This window comes from Balaenoptera physalus, assembly GCF_965194825.1.
Source record: "Balaenoptera physalus genome assembly, chromosome: 4".
Classification (NCBI taxonomy): domain Eukaryota; kingdom Metazoa; phylum Chordata; class Mammalia; order Artiodactyla; family Balaenopteridae; genus Balaenoptera; species Balaenoptera physalus.
The window spans coordinates 89904294-89919796 of NC_138891.1; the positions used below are offsets into that span (position 1 = coordinate 89904294).

At 40.6% G+C, this 15503-nt stretch overlaps 1 pseudogene across 1 annotated transcript; it reads left to right on the top strand.

Annotated features, from left to right (window-relative positions):
* Window positions 1-786: 786 nt before the first annotated feature.
* On the top strand, window positions 787-2532 carry LOC309660394 (inosine-5'-monophosphate dehydrogenase 1 pseudogene; annotated as a pseudogene). Its single transcript has one exon. The product of its transcript is annotated as an inosine-5'-monophosphate dehydrogenase 1 pseudogene (transcript).
* The last annotated feature ends 12971 nt before the right edge of the window (window positions 2533-15503 follow it).

The window sequence follows — 15503 nt, forward strand, 5'->3', positions numbered from 1 at the left end:
AGGTTTGAACTGCATGGGTCTACTTATACCCAGATTTTTTTCTATAAATATATTGGAAAATTTCTTGGAGATTTGAGACAATTTGAAAAAAATTCATAGACAAACTATATAGCCTAAAATATTAAAAAATTAAGAAAAATTAAGTATGTCACAAATGCATAAAATATATGTAGGAACTAGCCTATTTTATCATTTACTGCCATAAAATATACACATATCTATTATTAAAAAGTTAAAATTTATCAAAACTTATGTACATAACCACAGATTATTAATTCATTAGTGTATGTGCTAGGCTACCATGAAGCAACTGTGTAAATTACTAGGCTACCATAAAGCAATCATATAGCTGCTCCTTCATTATCAATGCAACAATCATTATATCTGTAAATAAATATGAATTTCTTTTTCACATTATTTTTTTTCATTGTTTTTTTTTTTTGGTCGTGCCACACGGCATGCCTAATCTTAGTTCCCCAACCAGGGATCAAACCAGTGCCCCCTGCAGTGGAAGCTCGGAGTCCTGACCACTCGACCACCAGGGAATTCCACTTTTTTTCATTTCTGATGTCTAGTGTTAGTGGTACATATAACATCTACAGTTTTTTGTATCATTTAAGACAATAATGGGGGCTAAAGTCGACAAGATGCTAGCAGGGGGCATGAGGGTGGTTCAGTCCTGACATGGCACGGGGCTCAGAGGCTCTGCTCCTCTCCCCACCCCCTGTGATGCTTCCCCTGGCGTGGCAGGCCCTGCCCTTTTCAGGGACCCTCCTCATCCAGTAACATTCACTGTCCTCTCTTCACAGAGATTTCCTGATTCTCCGAGGATTCACAGACTTCACAGCTGATGAGGTGGACCTGATTTCAGCCCTGACTTGGAAGATCACACTCATCTCCTCCCCCATGGACACTGTGACAGAGGCTGGCATGGCCATCGCAATGGCTCTGATGGGCGGTATCGGTTTCGTTCACCACAACTGCACTCCAGAGTTCCAGGCCAACGAGGTCCGGAAGGTCAAGAAGTTTGAACAGGGCTTCATCACGGACCCCATGGTGCTGAGTCCCTCACACACCGTGGGCGAGGTACTGGAGGCCAAGATCCAGCATGGCTTCTCCGTCATCCCCATCGCTGAGACGGGCACCATGAGCAGCAAGCTGGTGGGCGTCGTCACCTCCCAAGACATCGACTTCCTCACCGGGAAGGACCACACACCCTCCTCAGTGAGGTGATGACACCGTGGAATGAGCTGGTGGTGGCTCTAGTGGGTATGACACTGAAAGAGGCAAATGAGATCCTGCAGCACAGCAAGAAAGGGAAGCTGCCCATTGTCAATGATCAAGACGAGTTAGTGGCCATCACTGCCCACAATGGCCTGAAGAAGAACCAGGACTACCACTACCCTCTGGCCTCCAAGGATTCCCACAAGCAGCTGCTGTGTGGGGCAGCCATGGGCACCCATGAGGGTGACAAATACCACCTGGATCTGCTCACCCAGGCGAGCGCTGACGTCATAGTGCTGGACTCACCCCAAGGGAACTCTGTGTATCAGATCGCCATGGTGCACCACATCAAGCAGAAGTACCCCCGCCTCCAGGTGACTGGGGGAAATGCGGTGACAGCAGCTCAGGCCAAGAACCTGATTGACGCTGGTGTGGACGGGCTGCGTGTGGGCATGGGCCGCGGCTCCATCTGCACCACCCAAGAAGAAGTGACGGCCTGTGGTCGGCCCCAGGGCACTGCCGTGTACGAGGTGGTTGAGCACACCCGGCGCTTCGGGGTGCCAGTCATAGCCGATGGTGGCATCCAGACCGTGGGGCATGTGGTCAAGGCCCTGGCCCCTGGAGCCTCCACAGTGATGACGGGCTCCCTGCTTGCCGCCACCACCGAGGCCCCTGGAGAGTACTTCTTCTCGGATGGTGTGAGGCTCAAGAAGTACCGGGGCACGGGCTCGCTGGACGCCACGGAGAAGAGCAGCAGAAGCCAGAAGCGCCACTTCAGCGAGGGCGATAAGGTGAAGATCATGCGGGGCGTCTCAGGCTCCATCCAGGACAAAGGCTCCATTCAGAAGTTCGTGCCCTACCTCACAGTGGGATCCAGCACGGCTGCCACGATTTTGGTGCCCGTAGCCTGTCTGTCCTGCGGTCCATGATGTACTCAGGAGAGCTCAAGCTTGAGAAGCAGACCACGTCAGCTCAGATGAAGGGTGGTGTCCACGGCCTGCACTCTTACGAGAAGCGGCTGCACTGAGGACGGTGGTGGAGGCCAAGGCAGCAGAGGGGTTGTGTCCCAGGGTCCCTCTTTGGGCACAGCCTCCCTCCATAACTGAGTGGTCCATAGATTTGCACTACTGGTTCCCCAGCTCCTTTACAGGGAGAGAGGAGGGGAGGCCCTGAGGCTCTGCAGCCCCTCCCTGAGCTTCCGCCACAGGGTCAGGACTGCTCCCAGGCCGGGCTGCCCTGGGAGCCCCCCCAGGTTCCCCCTTCTTCAGTTCCCCTGAACCCTGTGCCTGCCTCAGGTCTTTCTCACTGCAGCCTGCTCCGGCCCGACTCCCACCCCTGGGACAGGTGGCCCCCCGGCTTCTCCTGTAGGGCACCTCCCTGCCTAGCCCCACCCCAGAAATGGTGCTCTCCTGGCCCTGCCCCTGGCCCCTTCCTGGGTTGCTGCCCCCTCAGCCATGTGGCACTTCTGGACTCCTGACCTAGACCAGAGGAAGGTCTCTGCCCCCTTCCCCTGGCTCTGGACTATCCAGGCCCTGCTCCTCAGGCTGCCCCATCCCTGGCCCTGGGGAGGAGGCTGCCCGTTATTCCTGATTCACCCCCGTCCCCAGGTGTACCATTTCTGCCCTCTCCTCTCAGCTGCAGTTGAAGGTTTTAACTTTGCACACTTTGGGGTCACAGTTGCATCACTGTATGTTAAATAATCTGAATAAATCAAGAGGTTTCAACGCCTCCGCAAAAAAAAATAATAATAATGAGGTAGGTACTAACAGATGATTCATCCTGTAAACAGATGACATAAACCTATGGTATCGCTAAATACAGTACAGTACTGTAAGGGTATTTTCTATTCCTTATAATTTTCTTAATAACATTTCCTTCTCTCTAGCTTACTTTATTGTAAGAATACTGTATATAATACATGTAATATACAAAACACGTGTTAATAGACTGTTTATCAGTAAGGCTTCCAATCAACAGTTGGCTATTAGTAGTTAAGTTTTTGGGGGGTCAAAAGTTATATATGGATTTTCGACTGCACAAGGGGTCGGTCCCTCTCACACCCACATTGTTCAAGGGTCAAATGTATTTTTATTTATTAAGTTAGTAAAGATAATTTTGTACACATAAGTCTAGCAACCACTGGGAAACACCAGAACTATATATTATCACGTATTTTTACCCAGTCTTTCAAAACCCAATACAATCTTTTTTTTAAACATCATCTGTCATTCTTTTTTTTTTTTTTAATTTTATTTATTTATTTATTTGGCTGCATCAGGTCTTAGTTGCAGCACGCGGGATCTTCATTGTGGCATGTGGGATCTTTCGTTGCGGCGCACAGGCTCCTCTCTAGTTGTGGCACACGGGCTCAGTAGCTGCGGTGCGTGGGCTTAGTTGCCCCGCAGCATGTTGGATCTTAGTTCCCTGACCAGGGATCGAACCCATGTCCCCTGCATTGGAAGGTGGATTCTTAACCACTGCACCACCAGGGAAGTCTCCCAATACAATCTTATCAAGCAATATCTGCCAAATCCTGACATTTGTGGACTTGCATACACCTGTTATGGACACTGGGTGAAAACCTTGTAGCAAGTTGACAATTCACCTTTAGAATTCCCTGTGTGCTGGAATTTAGTAACAGATCCGTCAAGCCACAATTACCAAGCCAAAGTTGCATTTTATTTCCAAATGCCCATAGAAGCATTTTTATTCAAACTGGCAAGTCTCTGGTTTAAAAAAGTTATTCCTTAGATTCTGCACTTCATGAGGTTATCTAATAGACAGAGATTGGTTCACCAATTAGATGAAATCTGCATTTTCCTAAATCATAAAATGAGCTGACTGAGGTTTAGTTAGCTGGAAATCCCTTGGTAAATTATAAAAAGTGAGACATAAACAGGACAAGCACCTTTGCATAATGACTAATTACAAAAGTGAATGACTATGACAAAATGAGAGGTTAATTTGAAAATGCACCTGGAAATGAAAAACAAAACAAAGCTTAAAATAAAAAGAAATATAATACACTAACTTGGATATATGTGTGTGTATATATATATATATATATGATTTAATAGCTGTATTTGTTAAATACAAAAGGAAAAGAGGGTCAGACTATGAGTAAATCTGGAAATACTTGCATATCCTCTTTGCCTTAATTAACTCACCCCTACAATGGGTATCAGTGAGTTCTCTCTTCTTAATAAGGATTATATAAGACCACCATGGAAATAGACTTGGGAAAGGATATAACCCTTGGAGAAAGTAGCACTAAATTATTTACAAACTGCCCAAGTTAAAAAGAGTGGAAGATAAAGAACTCTAATTATGCAAGAGGTCAGTAGCTCTTTTGCAAACATGAACATAAAAGGACTTCCACAGGGACTGGCAAATCCTGGACCATTAAACATTCTCCTAAAAACCTAAAACCCTCACTTTGCAGAGAGAACACCAAGTGACCATTCTTTTTTTTTTTAAATAGATCTTTATTGGAGTATAATTGCTTCACAATACCATGTTAGTTTCTGTTGCACAACAAAGCAAATCAGCCATATGCATAAGAAAGCACAAGAGATCATATTTTCAAATGGGCAATGTAATGAATGATATGATAAAGGTTTTTCATGGCTTACTAATTTTAATGATAGAAGTCACATTTGATTAGCCTGGTTAAGTGTCCATTGTCAAGAGCAGCTTAGGTAGAGAGAAATGTCCTCTCTTACTGTCAAACTGTCACCTAGATTTATTTAGAATTTCATCCCTATTTAAAGTTCTCACATCAGGGTACAAATTAAAGGCCTTCCCCCAAATGCTTTAAATACTGGAAGGGAACTCCAATATACAGTTATTGAAGGCAAAAAGGAATTTTAGTAACTTATTTTATAAAAATTTGACTTTGCATTTCTATCAAGAGGTGGAAGAAAGAACCTTGCCACAAAGATTTGTTGTTAAAATACAGAACATGATACTTTCTTGCCAATGGACCTGCCTAGATGGCAGGGGGAAAAGAAACAACCAGAGTTCCTGCTATCCAATATTTGAGGCTAACTTAAATAAATCTCACTGGCATATAATAAAACAGTTTAATGTCTTATGCTCAACCACTATAACTCAAAAATAAGAATAACTATCATTCATTGAGCAGTTAGTTTATGCCAGGCACAAGATTGAGTGCATTGCAAATATAATTAATGGCTGTATTAGATGGTTATTATTATCCCAATATTCAGATAAAAATATTGAGACTCAGAGTTTAAAACATACAGCATGGTCAAATCACTGGAAACCAGCAGAGATGGGATTTATATAACACAGTCAAATCCTAACTCTAAAGTTTGGTTGTTCCTATATTGTTTCTTAAATTGTCCACAAAACACGTTTACGCATTTTTTTTTTTTAATTTAGGAGGAAAACAGATTTTTATTCCCCAGTTTCCTTACTGTTAAAATGATATTGGGGGAATTCCCTGGCGGTCCAGTGGTTAGGACTCCACAATTCCACTGCAGGGGGCCCGGGTTTGATCCCTGGCCAGGGAACTAAGATCCCACAGGCCACCTGGGGTGCAGCCAAAAAAAAGAAAAAGAAAAAAAAACTTCAAAAATAAAATGGTATTGGTACTGTCTTCTTTGATTGATTCTCATGTAGGTTAAAATTGAAGTAGATATGTAAACCTGCTTTAAAAATTAACTTTTTGGGCTTCCTTGGTGGCACAATGGTTGAGAATCTGCCTGCCAATGCAGGGGACACGGGTTCGAGCCCTGGTCCAGGAAGATCCCACATGCCCCAGAGCAGCTAAGCCTGTGCGCCACAACTACTGAGCCGGCGCTCTAGATCCCGCAAGCCACAACTACTGAAGCCCATGCACCTAGAGCCTGTGCTCTGCAACAAGAAAAGCCACTGCAATGAGAAGCCCGCTCACCGCAAGGAATAGTGGCCCCCGCTCGCCACAACTAGAGAAAGCCTGCACGCAGCAACGCAGCCAAAAATAAATAAATTAAATAAATTAATTTATTAAAACAAAAATTAACTTTTTCACAGGTCCTACGAAGGTCTTCTGTCCATCTCAGTTCCCCTACAGAAAATGGTAAGGTTTGTTACCTCCAAGAGGGAAACCAGCTAGATGTTAAGAAAGGGTAGAAAGGAAGATTTTCATTACATGCCTTTTTACTCTTCTGAACTACTTTAATCAAAAAAATAAATAAAATTTAATTAAAAATAATTTCCTCAAATGATCCATGTAGTAATAGATTATAGCTTGAGACATCAGTATGAATTCATGTCTGACTTAATATAGGTACACATGGTTACATATAGAAATATTCATAGATATGTGTATATACACAGCTTAGTATGCACACATATATTTTTTGTTCTGTCAACTTAGAGGACCTAAAAAAAGTAAAGATACCCCTGTATCAACAAGCATACCTAGTGCCCAGATCTTGGTTTCTAGTATGATTTTCCAATAAAAAGAAAGGTCTCCTTCGAGAAATGGCTGATTCTAAGACTGGGGCAAGAATTATAGCAGATGAGCCTGGAGCATTTTGTAGTGTCAGAAAGTGGTGAAGTACTCAAAAAACCCAAAAAGCCACATAGATGGGGGTATATCGAATGAGTACAGAAACCACTGAATTCCCAGTGGCCAAAGCTGAAACAATTGGTAAAGAAAATAAAGTAGTGCTGGATTATAAAGCAAAGTATAAAATAAATATCCATGAGTCTATACTAACATAAATAGATGACAGAATAAAGTAATAAATGAGGGAGAAGAGACAAGTCTTTTGTGCAGAAGAATTCCAAATAATTTATGTAGATAGTCTGCCCTCAAGGAAGGGGAATACACCTCCCCATTCCTTAGGTGAGGACTGCAAATAGTGGCTTTCTTCCAAAGAGTACAGCATGGAAAGTGGGGAAAAGAATAACTTTACAGTGGAAAAACCTGAGAAACAAACACTACTTCAGCCAGGTGATCAAGCTCAACATCAACAGTCATAAATCATGTTGATAGTATGTAGCCTTGCTATGGTGAGATGACCACTTTACCTCTGTGGTCTTTCTCCCAGTAACCCATAATCCCAGTCGTATCATGAAAAAAATATCAAAGTCCAATAATAGAACATCCTACAAAACATCTAACCAGAACTTCTCAAAAGTGTCAAGGTAATCGAAAACAAGGAAAATTTGAAAAGCTGCCATAACCAAGAGAAGTCTAAAGAGATATGACAACTAAATGTATGTAGAATCCCAAATGGGGTCCTAGAAAAGGGACATTAGGTTAAAAACTAAAGCAATATAAATGAACTATGAAAAATGGTTAGTAGTCTTACATTGATATTGGTTCATTAATTATGACAAGTGTATTGTACTAATGAACAATAGTAATAACAGGGGAAACAAGGTGTGGGGTATTGGACTAGCTACAATATCTACTATCGTCTCAATTTTTTCTGTAAATCTTAAACTATTCTAAAAAATAAAACCTGTATTAAAAAATGAGAAAACGTAAAACAATGGTTTTCAGACATTGGAAAACAGGCGTCACAGGGCAGTGACACTTGAGAGAAGGTAGACAAACAATGTAAACCCTAAGATTTCCCAGCGCTCTTCCTATAGAGTATGTGTGAGCTGCAGCTCAGGAAGGGAGACCCTAACAAAAGCCACAGGTCCCTTGAGTCAAAGAGACTAAGTTCAGAGACTGGGGACTCCAAGATAGCTAGAATGTACAGAGCAGACTAGAGGGAGCTTCAGAGATCTGTAGAAAATTGCCCTTGATTTATCAGCTGTGCACTGATCAGCACATGCGTGGAAGAAGACTATCCAGAGCCAGGGAAAGAATACCAGAAGGAATCAGGTAAAACAATACTACTCAAAACCATCTAAAGATTCAACACAATCACTATCAAAATTCCTATAGCATTTTTTACAGAAATAGAAAAAACAATCTAAAAACATCTAAAATTCATATGAAACCAAAAGACCCTGAATAACCAAAGCATCCTGAGAAAGAAGAACAAAGCTGAGGGTATCAGATTTCTTGATTTCAAACTATATTACAAACCTATAGTAACACTATGATACAGGAGTAAAACACTATGATAATGGAGTAAAAAGGGACACATACACCAATGGAAAAGAATTAAGAACCTCAAAATAAAGCATGTATTTACAGTCAACTAATATTTGACAAGGAAGCCAGGAATACTCAATGGAGAAATAATGGTCTCTTCAATAAATGGTATTGGAAAAACTGGATAATCACATGCAGAAAATAAAATTGGATCCCTGTCTTATACCAGTCACAAAAAAATTAACTCAAAATATATTTTAAATTTTTATGAGAAAAATGGTTTATTTTTATTTAATTTTTGATTTTTATTTTATTTATTTTTTATACAGCAGGTTCTTACTAGTTATCCATTTTATACATATTAGTGTATACATGTCAATCCCAATCTCCCAATTCATTACACCACCACCACCAACCCCGCCACTTTCCCCCCTGGGTGTCCATACGTTTGTTCTCTACATCTGTGTCTCACTTTCTGCCCTGCAAACCGGTTCATCTGTACCATTTTTCTAGGTTCCACATACATGCATTAATATATGATATTTGTTTTTCTCTTTCTGACTTACTTCATTCTGTATGACAGTCTCTAGATTCATCTAAGTCTTTACAAATGACCCAATTTCATTCCTTTTTATGGCTGAGTAATATTCCATTGTATATATGTACCACAACTTCTTTATCCATTCGTCTGTCAATGGGCATTTAGGTTACTTCCATGTCCTGGCTATTGTAAAGAGCACAGCAATGAACATTGGGGTGCATGTGTCTTTTTGAATTATGGTTTTCTCTGGGTATATGCCCAGTAGTGGGATTGCTGGGTCATATGGTAATTCAATTTTTAGTTTTTAAGAAACCTCCATACTGTTCTCCATAGTGGCTGTATCAATTGACATTACCAGCAACAGAGCAAGAGGGTTCCCTTTTCTCCACACCCTCTCCAGCATTAGTTCTTTGTAGATTTTCTGATGATGCCCATTCTAACTGGTGTGAGGTGATACGTCAATGTAGTTTTGATTTGCATTTCACTAATAATTAGTGATGTTGAGCAGCTTTTCATGTGCTTCTTGGCCATCTGTATGTCTTCTTTGGAGAAATGTCCATTTAGGTCTTCTGCCCATTTTTGGATTGGGTTGTTTATTTTTTGATATTGAGCTATATGAGCTGTTTATATATTTTGGAGATTATTCCTTTGTCTGTTGATTCTTTTGCAAATATTTTCTCCCATTCTGAGGGTTGTCTCTTCATCTTGTTTGTAGTTTCCTTTGCTATGCAAAAGCTTTTAATTTTAATTAGGTCCTATTTTTTTATTTTTGTTTTTATTTCCATTACTCTAGGAGGTGGATCAAAAAAGATCTTGCTGTGATTTATGTCAAAGAGTGTTCTTCCTATATTTTCTTCTAAGAGTTTTAGAGTGTCCAGTCTTACATTTAGGTTTCTAATCAATTTTGAGTTTATTTTTGTGTATAGTGTTAGGGAGTGTTCTAATTACATTCTTTTACATGTAGCTGTCAAATTTTCACAACACCACTTAGTGAAGAAACTGTCTTTCTTCCATTGTATATCCTTGCCTCCTTTGTCATAGATTAGTTGACCATAGGTGTGTGGGTTTATCTCTGGGCTTTCTGTCTATCTATTGTTCCATTGATCAATGTTTCTGTTTTTCTGGCAGTACCATACTGTTTGATTACTGTAGATTTGCAGTATACTCTGAAGTCATGGAGTCTGATTCCTCCAGCTCCATTTTTTTTCCTTCAAGACCATTTTGGCTATTCAGTCTCAGGTGTCTCTACACAAATTTTAAGATTTTTTGTTCTGGTTCTGTAAAAAATGCCATTGGTAATTCGATAGGGATTGCATTGAATCTGTAGATTGCTTTCGGTAGTATAGTCATTTCCACAATGTTGATTCTTCCGATTCAAGAACATGGTATATCTCTCCACCTATTTGTATCATCTTTCATTTCTTTCATCAATGCCTTATAGTTTTCTGCATACAGGTCTCTTGTCTCCCTAGGTAGGTTTATTCCTAGGTATTTTATTTTTTTGTTGCAATGGTAAATGGGACTGTTTCTTAATTTCTCCTTCAGATTTTTCATCTTTAGTATATAGGAATGCATAAGATTTCTGTGCATTAATTTTGTATCCTGCAACTTTACCAAATTCATTGATTAGCTCTAGTAGTTTTCTGGTGGCATCTTTAGGATTCTCTATGTATAGTATCATGTCACCTGCAAACAGTGACAGCTTTACTTCTTTTCCAATTTGGATTCCTTTTACTTATTTTTCTTTGATTGCCATGGCTAGGACTTCCAAAACTATGTTGAATAATAGAGGTGACGGTGGACATCCTGTCTTGGTCCTGATCTTAGAGGAAATGCTTTCAGTTTTTCACCATTGAGAATGATGTTTTCTGTGGGTTTGTCATATATGGCCTTTAATATGTTGAAGTAGGTTCCCTCTATGCCCAATTTCTGGAGAGTTTTTATCATAAATCGGTGTTGAATTTTGTCAAAAGCTTTCTCTGAGTCGATTGAGGTGATCATATGGTTTTTCTTTTTCAAGTTGTTAATATGGTGTATCACACTGATTGATTTATGTATATTGAAGAATCCTTGCATCCCTGGGATAAATCCCACTTGATCATAGTGTATGATCCTTTTAATGTGTTGTTGGATTCTGTTTGCTAGTATTTTGCTGAGGATTTTTGCATCTATATTCATCAGTGATATTGGTCTGTAATTTTCTATTTTTGTCATATCTTTGTCTGATTTTGGTATCAGGGTGATGGTGGCCTCCTAGAATGAGTTTGGGAGTGTTCCTTCCTCTGCAATTTTTTGGAAGAGTTTGAGAAGGATGGGTGTTAGCTCTTCTCTAAATGTTTGATAGAATTCATCTCTGAAGTCACCTGGTCCTGGACTTTTCTTTGTTGGAAGATTTTTAATCACAGTTGCCATTTCATTACTTGTGATTTGTCTATTCATATTTTCTATTTCTTCCTGGTTCAGTCTTGGAAGGTTATACCTTTGTGAGAATTTGTCCATTTCTTCAAGGTTGTCCATTTTATTGGCATAGAGTTGCTTGTAGTAATCTCTTAGGATGCTTTGTATTTCTGCGGTGTCTGTTGTAACGTCTCCTTTTTCATTTCTAATTTTATTGACTTGAGTCCTCTCCCTCTTTTTCTTGATGAGTCTGGATAATGGATTATCAATTTTGTTTATCTTCTCAAAGAAACAGCTTTTAGTTTTATTGATCTTTGCTATTGTTTTCTTTGTTTCTATTTGATTTATTTCTGCTCTGATCTTTATGATTTCTTTCTTTCTACTAACTTAGGGTTTTGTTTCTTCTTCTTTCTCTAGTTCCTTTAGGTGAAAGGTAAGATTGTTTATTTGAGATGTTTGTTGTTTCCTGAGGTTGGATTGTATTCCTATAAACTTCCCTCTTAGAACTGCTTTTGCTGCATCCCATAGGTTTTGGATCGTCATGTTTTCATTGTCATTTGTCTTGAGGTATGTTTTAATTTCCTCTCTGATTTCTTCACTGATCTCTTGGTTATTTAGCAACGTATTGTTTAGCCTCCATGTGTTTGCGTTTTTTACGTTTTTTTCCCTGTAATTGATTTCTAATCTAATAGCGTTGTGGTCAGAAAAGATGTTGCTATGATTTCAATTTTCTTAATTTAATGAGGTTTGATTTGTGACGCAAGATGTGACATATCCTGGAGAATGTTCCGTGCACACTTGAGAAAAAAGTGTAATCTGCTGTTTTTGGATGGAATGTCCTGTAAATGTCAACTAAATCTATCTGGTCTATTGTGTCATTTAAAGCCTGTCTTTCCTTATTAATTTTCTGCTTGGATGATCTGTCCATTGGTGTAAGTGAGGTGTTAAAGTCCCCCACTATTACTGTGTTACTGTCGATATCCTCTTTTATAGCTGTTAGCAGTTGCCTTGTGTTTTGAGGTGCTCCTATGTTGGGTGTATATACATTTAAAACTGTTATATCTTCTTCTTGGATTGATCCCTTGATCATTATGTAGTGTTCTTCCTTGTCTCTTGTAACTTTCTTTACTTTAGAGTCTATTTTATCTGATTTGAGTATTGCTACTCCAGCTTTCTTTTGATTTCCATTTGCATGGAATATCTTTTTCCATCGCCTCACTTTCAGTCTGTATGTGTCCCTAGGTCTGAAGTGGGTCTCTTGTAGACAGCATATATATGGGTCTTGTTTTTCTATGCATTCAGCAAGCCTGTGTCTTTTGGTTAGAGCATTTAATCCATTCACGTTTAAGGTAATTATCGATATGTATGTTCCTATGACCATTTTCTTAATTGTTTTGGGTTTGTTTTTTGTAGGTCCTTTTCTTCTCTTGTGTTTCCCACTTAGAGAAGTTTCTTTAGCATTTGTTGTAGAGCTGATTTGGTGGTGCTGAATTCTCTCAACTTTTGCTTGTCTGTAAAGCTTTTGATTTCCCCATCGGATCTGAATGAGATCCTTGCTGGGTAGAGTAATCTTGGTTGTAGGTTCTTCCCTTCCATCACTTTAAGTATATCATGCCACTCTCTTCTGGCTTGTAGAGTTTCTCCTGAGAAATCAGCTGTTAACCTTATGGGAGTTCCCTTGTATGTTATTTGTCGTTTTTCCCTTGCTGCTTTCAATAATTTTTCTTTGTCTTTAATTTTTGTCAATTTGATTACTATGTGTCTCAGTGTGTTTCTCCTTAGGTTTATCCTGTATGGGACTCTCTACGCTTCCTGGACTTGGGTGGCTATTTCCTTTCCCATGTTAGGGAAGTTTTCGACTATAATGTCTTCAAATATTTTCTCTGGTCCTTTCTCTCTATCTTCTCCTTCTGGGATCCCTATAATGCAAATGGTGTTGCATTTAATATTGTCCCAGAGGTCTCTTAGGCTGTCTTCATTTCTTTTCATTCTTTTTTCTTTCTTCTGTTCCACAGCAGTGAATTCCACCATTCTGTCTTCCAGGTCACTTATCCGTTCTTCTGCCTCAGTTATTCTGCTATTGATTCCTTCTAGTGCAGTTTTCATTTCAGTTATTTTATTGTTCATCTTCCTGTTTGTTCTTTAATTCTTCTAGGTCTTTGTTAAACATTTCTTGCATCTTCTCGATCTTTGCCTCCATTCTTTTCCCGAGGTCCTGGATCATCTTCACTATCATCATTCTGAATTCTTTTTCTGGAAGGTTGCCTATTTCCACTTCATGTAGTTGTTTTTCTGGGGTTTTATCTTGTTCCTTCATCTAGTACATAGACCTCTGCTTTTCATCTTGTCTATATTTCTGTGAATGTGGTTTTTTTTCCACAGGCTGCAGGATTGTAGTTTTTCTTGCTTCTGCTCTCTGCCCTCTGGTGGATGAGGCTATGTACGAGGCTTGTGCAAGTTTCCTGATGGTGGGCAGAACAGGCTGTTGCTCTGGTGGGCAGAGCTCAGTAAAACTTTAATTGGCTTGTCTTCATTTGGGGGGGGGCTGCGTTCCCTCCCTATTGGTTGTTTGGTCTGAGACGACCCAACACTGGAGCCTACCCTGGCTCTTTGGTGGGGCTAATGGTGGACTCTGGGACGGCGCACGCCAAGGAGTACTTCCCAGAACTTCTGCTGACAGTGTCCTTTTCCTCATGGTGAGACACCGCCACCCCCCACCTCTGCAGCAGACACTCCAACACAAGCAGGTAGGTCTGCTTCAGTCTCCTATGGGGTCACTGCTCCTTCCCCTGGGTCCCGATGCCCACACTACTTTGTGTGTGCCCTCCAAGAGTGGAGTCTCTGTTTCCCCCAGTCCTGTCGATGATTGTTCAGAAGTTAGTTGTGATTCCGGTGTTCTCACAAGAGGGAGTGAGAGCACGTCCTTCTTCTCCGCCATCAGATCAGAATTTGCATTTTAACAAGATCCCCTGGTGATTGGGGTTATTCACATAAACATGAAAGTTTGAGAAGTCCTGCTTACAACTGCCATCTATAAACCAAGCAGCTCTTTGTTGGTCAGTTGAGAACTGTTTATAAGGCACTGTCCAAATGATGACAGAATCTGGCGGCTCCTCATAAAGTTTTAAAGTCAGTCCAGACACCAAATCTGCTGACACCTTGACCTTGGACTTCCCAGGCTTCTGAAATTCACTTATTGTTTCTGTTATCTCTTGTCTGGTTGGTGATGGCCATTCTAACAGATGTGAGTTGATATCTCATTATGGTTTTGCTTTGCATTTCCCTGATGATTAGTGATGTTAATCACCTTTTCATATACCTGTGGATATCTGTATGTCTTCTTTGGCAATATGTCTCTTCAGTTCCCTTGTCCACTTTTTAATCAGATTGTTTGGATTTTGTTATTGAGTTGTATGAATTCCTTGTATATTTTGGATATTGATCTCTTATCGGAGAGATAGATTGCAAATATTTTCTCTCATTCCATAGGTTGTCTTTTCATTTTTCTGATTGTTTCTTTTGCTGTGCAGATACATTTTAGGTTGATGTAGTCCAACTTGCTGATTTTTTTTAAATATTTATTTATTTATTTATTTATTTATTTATGGCTGTGTTGGGTCTTCGTTTCTGTGCGAGGGCCTTCTCTAGTTGTGGCAAGTGGGGGCCACTCTTCATCGCGGTGCGCGGGCCTCTCGCTATCGCGGCCTCTCTTGTTGCGGAGCATAGGCTCCAGACTCGCAGGCTCAGTAGTTGTGGCTCACGGGCCCAGTTGCTCCACGGCATGTGGGATCCTCCCAGACCAGGGCTCGAACCCCGGTCCCCTGCACCGGCAGGCAGACTCTCAACCACTACGCCACCAGGGAAGCCCCAACTTGCTGATTTTTGCTTTTGTTACTTTTGCTTTTTATATCATACCCGAAAAATCTTTGCCAAGACCAATGTCAAGGGAATTTTTCCTTATGTTTTCTTCCAGGAGTTTTATTGTTTCAGGTCTTATATATAAGTTTTTAATCTGATTGGTTCAAGACGGCGGAGTAGAAGGATGTGCTCTCACTCCCTCTTGCGAGAGCACCGGAATCACAACTGACGGCTGAACAATCATCGACAGGAAGACACTGGAACTCACCAAAAAAGATACCCCACATCCAAAGACAAAGGAGAAGCCACAATGAGATGGTAGGAGGGGCGCAATCACAATAAAATCAAAACCCATAACTGTTGGGTGGGTGACTCACAAACTGGAGAACACTTATACCACAGAAGTCCACCCACTGG